The 7,500-nt window shown below is 39.8% G+C and overlaps 1 long non-coding RNA gene across 1 annotated transcript; it reads left to right on the plus strand.

Annotated features, from left to right (window-relative positions):
* The first annotated feature begins 1,005 nt into the window (after positions 1-1,005).
* Positions 1,006-3,182, plus strand: LOC309491780. The gene is made up of 2 exons (XR_014203300.1): positions 1,006-1,704; positions 1,741-3,182. It is a non-coding gene; the product is annotated as an uncharacterized lncRNA (long non-coding RNA).
* The last annotated feature ends 4,318 nt before the right edge of the window (positions 3,183-7,500 follow it).

The following is a 7,500-nucleotide window of genomic DNA, read 5'->3' on the forward strand; positions in this document are numbered from 1 at the left end:
TTTGGGTGCACCCAAATTTTGTGCTGGTGCACCTAAATAAAAAAGTTAGGCGCACCAGTGCAACCAAGGCAAAAAGTTAGTCTGGAGCCCTGCACCAGAGCCATAGAGAGAGAGAGTTGCGACACTCCCATAGACCTCCGTTGTAAATAATGGCGGCGCTTTTAACCGCCTACTTCCGGGATATGAAGATCGGAATAGTTCCAAACACTGTCATTTGGGCGTTGGACACCATTCACTTACATTGCTGCGCGTCGAGTTGTTCCAGAGTTAAGTTGCCGAAATATCGACCTCTTTTGAATTGTCAACTGTCTATATTGTATCAGAGGCCCTTTGCGATGCTTATACTGGTCTTCATTTGTACATGCACAGCGTAATTATTTATATTTTATGTTGGTTGTTTCAACCAATTTTCAAGCACTGCCTGCTAGCTAACGTTAGTTAGCTAGCGCGACTTCGTCAGCTAAGAGTTCGGTAATGAATCGCTACCACCTTTATAGCAACTTTTATTTAATTTAATTTTTTGGGATATACTAACTTTTCATTATGTTATTATTGTCTTGAGTGAAGCGGCTTGTGAGAACAATGCTGGACCTTTAGGATTGTTATGGCCATCACCAGTCCTGTCTGTTTCATGGATCACCTGCCCCTGGTTTTTGTTTTTCTTGTTCATACACACAAGCACACATTTTTGTTGTCTGTCAGTGTTTAATAAAAAATATTTTATTTGAAAACCTTCATTTGTATCAGCCATGCTTAAATTCGTTTTTAATCTGTTATAGTTTTGATAATGTGTATGGCCTTAATCTTAAAATAATATTCTTAGTCTTAACATGATCATGTTTCACGTTGTGGTCCTGGGGGTGGCCACTTTCATCAGAAGAAGTGAGCTAGCTTCTAAGCGAATTCTGAACGGACCGCCACGGCAGACCTCTTTGCGTGATCACGAAGGTAGGCTAATGGCTGAATCAAAATTTATAAGCAAAATCACGGGAATCAATAGCCTAATACAGCCCAGTTGTGCTAAAATAAATATCATGAGACGTCCATCATCAGATGAATGATATGGAAAAGTTAAGTTAGAGCCGCTAAAGCCAGTGCTACTACCCATGCGAACATGAACACTAAGCTTTTCCCTCCAAAAATATAGCCTAAAACTTATCTCCAAATGCAAAACTGACATTAACAAAATGCAATAATGCAATAACAGCTGAAAAAGTACTTGGGTGTGTGTTTTATTTTATATTTACCGTTCAATAATGCAATCGCTGCTGTCTGTCCCATAGAAGAACATGACAGCCAGCGTACGTTTTGGAACTATTGGGGCTTACATGAACCACGTGACAGCCATAGCGGCGACATCAAAGAGTGTCGCAACTCTCTCTCTCTATGGCTCTGCCCTGCACTAAAGACTGGAGTTATGATGCTGAAAATTCAGCTTTGATCACAGGAATAAATTACACAATTCAGGGCTTGAATTTCGGCGAGGGATTGCGGGTATTGCGCATCATTTTTATAATTCCCGCAGGTCTCCCACTTATAATGCGGGAAATTCCCGCAAACATTGATTCACTTTAGCCTGTAGGTTGTATTAGTAAATTAATCCACACAGATTATAAAATCAAATCAGTCATTTTAAAACTGTCTGCGATACGCAATTTCTCAAACAGCATGAGTGATTCAGCGGTGCTGCGTCTTCTATCTCTCGTCTCTCAAAATGGGTTGCACAAAGCAATCGTTAAGCGCGCTGCAGACGGCGATAACACTCTCGCGTTTCGGGAGTCGGGATAGACGGAGTTGTCACTTGCATAATCGGGCCAGCATTGCATCATGAGTAACTAAACTTTACCATTTGCACGTCTTTTTAAGTCTTACCAGTTTAAGCATTCACGCGATTTTAAACTCTTCGGTACGTGCGCGCTGTCTGAGAGATGTTGCTCTGCACACATACATAGAGTAAAGCCGCCTCACACACAGCTCGCGGGCAGTGTTGGGTGTAACTCATTATAAGTAACTTGTTACGTAATCAGATTACTTTTTAAAGTAACTAGTAAAGTAACGCATTACTTTCAAAATTTACAACAAAATATCTGAGTTACTTTTTCAAATAAGTAACGCAAGTTACTTTGTTTTCCCATTTTTGACTGACAGCTCTCCTGTCCTCATGTTGAGACAAATTGAAGTGCAGAGGCGTTGTGTGTGTAAACATGATGATTATTGTAGTTCTAGACTAAATGTGAGTGTGCATTTACTCAGTATTCCTCAAAATGAATAAAATCAGTGAAATGCAGAATCAAAATACCACATGCAAACCCATGGGCGTCGGAACCATTGTATATGGGTGGGACAAGACCCACCCACTTTTTAAGATCAATGATATTATAGGCTACCCATTCACTTTTACCATCTCTAATTCAGCGCATTTGTCTGTTCGCTTTTCAGAGCGCCGTCAGTCAAATCCATTCCACTTGAAGAATTCCCTAATAAATTAAACTCCATTTCCGCTGAATCGCTACATTATATTTCTCAACGAGCCGCAACTGATGAAAGTAACCGCCCGTTGTACCCTTCCAGTCAAATATTGCGTTGCAAACATCAATAACAGCTTTAAGTTGTCATTGCTGGCAAATGACCATGGAATTAGGGGGATAATCCACGGATAGCTGTGCATTTAATGCACGACGTGGAGGCAAAGAAGCGCCCGACGTGAAGTGGAGTTTAGTTTAGTTTACTTGTTTTATTAAAAGGCACCAGAATACATGATATTTACTCCAGTAACATTTTTCTGAGGGAGGACCCACCCACTTTTTTTTTTCTTCCGACGCCCATGTGCAAACCTCCAATAACTAAATATGTTAAATAAAACAAATGTTTATGCATTTAATCTCACTTTATTGACCGATGTACTTGCTTCTGACTTCGATGATTCAGCTAAACCATAAGCAAAAATGACTAAAGATTTTTTTTTTTTTTATTGGTAAAGTCAGTGTTAAATTCTCTTCTCCTGCATCCTAGAATCGAAGCAGCTGAAAGGTTTGTTTGAGGGGCGCCCTCTACTGAACACGCGTGAATCTGCATTTCCTTCAGCCTGAGGATTATTATTTCACTTTTGGTGTGAAAGGGTCTTTACATGTGGCCAAAAATATAACGTTTTATGTTATAAAAAAACAAGCCCAGTCGAGGTGGGGGAAAAAAAGTAACGTAACGCATTACTTTTCTAAAAAAGTAACTAAGTAACGCAATTAGTTACTTTTTAAGTGAGTAACGTAATATTGTAATGCATTACTTTTCAAAGTAACTTTCCCCAACACTGCTCGTGGGTAACAAAAGTTATTTTTCGTGGATTATATCGCTTTAACAGTCAAAAACATGCGAAAATTATGTCAATTTCGGTCTTGGTGAGTATCCTCCAAACACAGTGGGTTATGTCTTAAATAAGCATAAATCGCCACGTGACCGTATAATGAACACAGGATCCGTGCACTAGCTCTTAAAGGGACAGCAGACATATGTGTCTGTCATTCATTTGGTTGTCAAAACAACAAAACATAGCTTTCATTTTAAGGAATCAGGATTAATAGCTTATGTATTTAATTTAGTCAGGACTAAAATACTACCCAGTGTTATTTTTCATTTGATTACTTTATTCAGTCTCTGTATTTCTGAATACTAGACCTAATTAGACCTAAGCAAAAACTTCTCTCTTTATTTCTCTTTATTGGTATCTTTATTCTATTGTATTTATTTGTGCTACTTTTTCTATTTAATTCAAAGATTGAAATCAAGCTTCCTTGTGTTGTGTAAATTCTTAAGAACAAAATTACCCCATTGTAAAAATGCGATGAGTGAGCATACATTTAGGCGAGATAAATGTAATAATAATAAAAAAAAAAAAGTCTAAACTCCCCCCTCAAATTAAAAATTCCCCCCCATAAGAATCACCTAAGGGGGGATTTCCCCCCCATTTTCCAAAATGAAATTCAGGCCCTGCAATTATACTATATATATATATATATATTCACATAGAAAACAGCTGATTTACACTGGAATGATATTTCACTGTTTTTACTGTACACTGCCTTGGTGAGCAGAAGAGACTTGTTTCAAAAACATTTAAAAACAATTATTCCAAACTTTTGACCGGCAGTGCTGATTGGTCAGTGATCCAGTGGCGCTAAAACCCAGAGATGTTGATTTGACTTTTTGGAAAACAGTGAATGTATAGAGAGAGAGAGAGAGAATGTGTGTGTGTGTGTGTGTCTGTGTGTACACATGTTTCTCTATCCCGGTGGGGACTTAAACCTGAATGCACACACACTCATGGGGACTCGTGTCACTGTGGACCTAAACTGAGGAAAAAAGCTTATAAATCATACAGAATTCGTTTTTTTGAAAGTGTAAAAATGCAGTATGTTTTGTGTGATGGGTAGGGTTAGTGTGTGTGTGTGTGTGTGTGTGAGATGGGTAGGGTTAGTGTGTGTGTGTGTGTGTGAGATGGGTAGGGTTAGTGTGTATGTGTGTGAGATGGGTAGGGTTAGTGTGTATGTGTGTGTGTGAGATGGGTAGGGTTAGTGTGTATGTGATGGGTAAGGCTAGTGTGTGTGTGTGTGTGTGTGATGGGTAAGGCTAGTGTGTGTGTGTGTGTGTGTGTGTGTGTGATGGGTAAGGCTAGTGTGTGTGTGTGTGTGTGTGTGATGGGTAAGGCTAGTGTGTGTGTGTGTGTGTGTGTGTGTGTGTGTGATGGGTAGGGTTAGTGTGTGTGTGTGATGGGTAGGGGTAGGGTTAGTGTGTGTGTGTGTGTGTGAGAGTGATGGGTAAGGCTAGTGTGTGTGTTATGGGTAAGGCTAGTGTGTGTGTGTGTGTGTGTGTGTGTGTGTGTGTGTATGTGATGGGTAGGGTTAGTGTGTGTGTGTGATGGGTAGGGTTAGTGTGTGTGTGTGTGTGTGTGTGTGTGTGTGATGGGTAGGGTTAGTGTGTGTGTGTGATGGGTAGGGGTAGGGTTAGTGTGTGTGTGTGTGTGTGAGAGTGATGGGTAAGGCTAGTGTGTGTGTTATGGGTAAGGCTAGTGTGTGTGTGTGTGTGTGTGTGTGTGTGTGTATGTGATGGGTAGGGTTAGTGTGTGTGTGTGATGGGTAGGGTTAGTGTGTGTGTGTGTGTGTGTGTGTGTGTGTGTGTGTGTGTGTGTGTGTGTGTGTGTGTGTGTGTGTGTGTGTGTGTGTGAGAGTGATGGGTAAGGCTAGTGTGTGTGTTATGGGTAGGTTTAGGGGTAGTGTGTGTATATATATATATATATATATATATATGTGTGTGTGTGTGTGTGTGTGTGTGTATACATATATGTGTGAGTGAGAGAGAGAGATGGGTAGGGTTAGTGTAAGGAGAGAGAATATACAGTTTGTACAGTATAAAAACCATTACGTCTATGTAGAGTCCCCATCAAGATAGAAAACCAAACGTGTGTGTGTGTGTGTGTGTGTGAGTACAGTGACGGTCTCTCACTCTCGAGCAGTAAAGACCCTCCATAAACCCAGCGCAGGGGTCAGAGGTCAGCCACACCCCTAACACTCTCCATCCCGCCAATTAAACACATCTATGACACGATGCATTCAGCCACAATGAGGTCACGACCCCTGTTGTCGCGGAAACCGCTCCGCTTCATAATGACGGCTCGACGCGTCTCGCAAATAAATCAGAGAGCCGTCAACGTCACGGCGCATCGTAAAATGGAGGGTCGCCCGAACAGGAAGACTCTCTCTAATTGATTTATACAAACAACACAAGAATGAAGATGAAGAACATTTGCTCATTTCAGAGTAACATTCAAAAACAAGACAAACAACTACATGTGTGTGTATATGCTAAATAAATCATTTATACCATCGTTATATATCGCCCAGCCCTAAAATATGCTTAGTTAAAACATTAAAGCATTATAAACATGACAATAAGACTCTGTAAAGCTGATTTGACATGTGCATTAAGAAAAGCACTAAAATAATTATGATTTGACTAAAAAAAGGCAGCTTTTCCTATCCAGATACCCACGTTTTTATTGTCATTAAACAACAACCATAAATTATAACCACACAACATTGGCTATTTCTGGATGTTAAATCAAACTCTAACATTATTTAGGCTACCTAGTAGTTGCTTTTAACCAAAGTGACTTACAAATGGCACTGAAACATGACCAGAGAATGAAGCCTGGGCTTGATGAGAAACGTGAAGCATGCTGGACTTAAAGAAACCAGCAAACACTGTATACTCCTGAAGTGTGAAGCTAATAACCGCCCGCTCTCGAGCTCGATGTGAACAGCCAATTAAACGTCTGCGATCTGATGTCGGACAGTTTCACCTCATGCATCTGCGATCTGAAAGGCAGCGTCACTTCTAGGGGTGTCACAATATATCATGTCACAATATATCGCAATACAAAAATGCAACAATATGTATCATGGCATGTTCACCACAAATTCAAGTTTACAGAGTTTTAGTGTCAGTACTACATTAAACTACTATATATAATGTTGAATATAATGCAATGGGGGAATATTTGTGTCAAATGTATGATGTTACCAGTAAGTGGCTTACATTATTTTTAATAAATCTAATCAGTGAAAGAGTTCAAGCATATTCATCTAAAATAATTCTGTTTTCAGCTTCAGAATCATGAATATTGTTACTCTGGCGTCTCTATTGTCCTGTATTTCCAGCACCAAGTCCAACACTATTCATTTACACACACAATGTAATACCAAATTTAGCATTTTAAATCAACAGTACATTTTTTGTTAACCTTTTATCTCGTGTCTTGGAGTATCAATAATATAATATTAAAGATACCGAATGATTTCATCTAATCCTGGTTCTCTTCATGGATCAGGAACACACTTCTGACCCAACAACAGAACTGACCTGGAGAAAAGCATCCATCTAAAAGACTTCTTTGCTCATGTGTGTGTGTGTGTGTGTGTGTGTGTTTCCTAGAGAGAGAGACAACTGAATGATTCAGAGCAAAACACTGGACAGCACAAACTTCAATCTCACGTCTCCCGAAATCAGAGCGCATCCTTCATTAAACATTCATAACACACAGTCTTCGAGCCATTAAATATTCACACCGGACACGGTTTAGTCCAGTCCCGACTCCCGACACAAATCCTGTCTAAAACGGGCAACAACACCGTTTCCACTTCACAGGTCAGAGATGAATAAAACACACAAGTTATATTCAGATTAAAGCCGAAATCAGTATTTTTTCCTGTTCAGCCATTAAGCGAGTAAATAAACGTGAGCACTAGATATTAAGAGCGTCCCAGTAAGAGATATACGTCGACTGCTGCTTAATGACTTTCTAAATCAAATCAAACAACAAACTTCCCATGCAGTAAATTGCTTTCTTGAAAACATCATCATCTCTCTGTCTCTCACATTACTTCAGGCTATGGCCATAATCTAATTCCCATCCAAACGTGCCACAGGATAAGTGCTTATAGGACAGAT

The sequence above is a fragment of the Leuciscus leuciscus genome (assembly GCF_965113295.1).
Source record: "Leuciscus leuciscus genome assembly, contig: HAP1_SCAFFOLD_555, whole genome shotgun sequence".
Taxonomy (NCBI): Eukaryota; Metazoa; Chordata; class Actinopteri; order Cypriniformes; family Leuciscidae; genus Leuciscus; species Leuciscus leuciscus.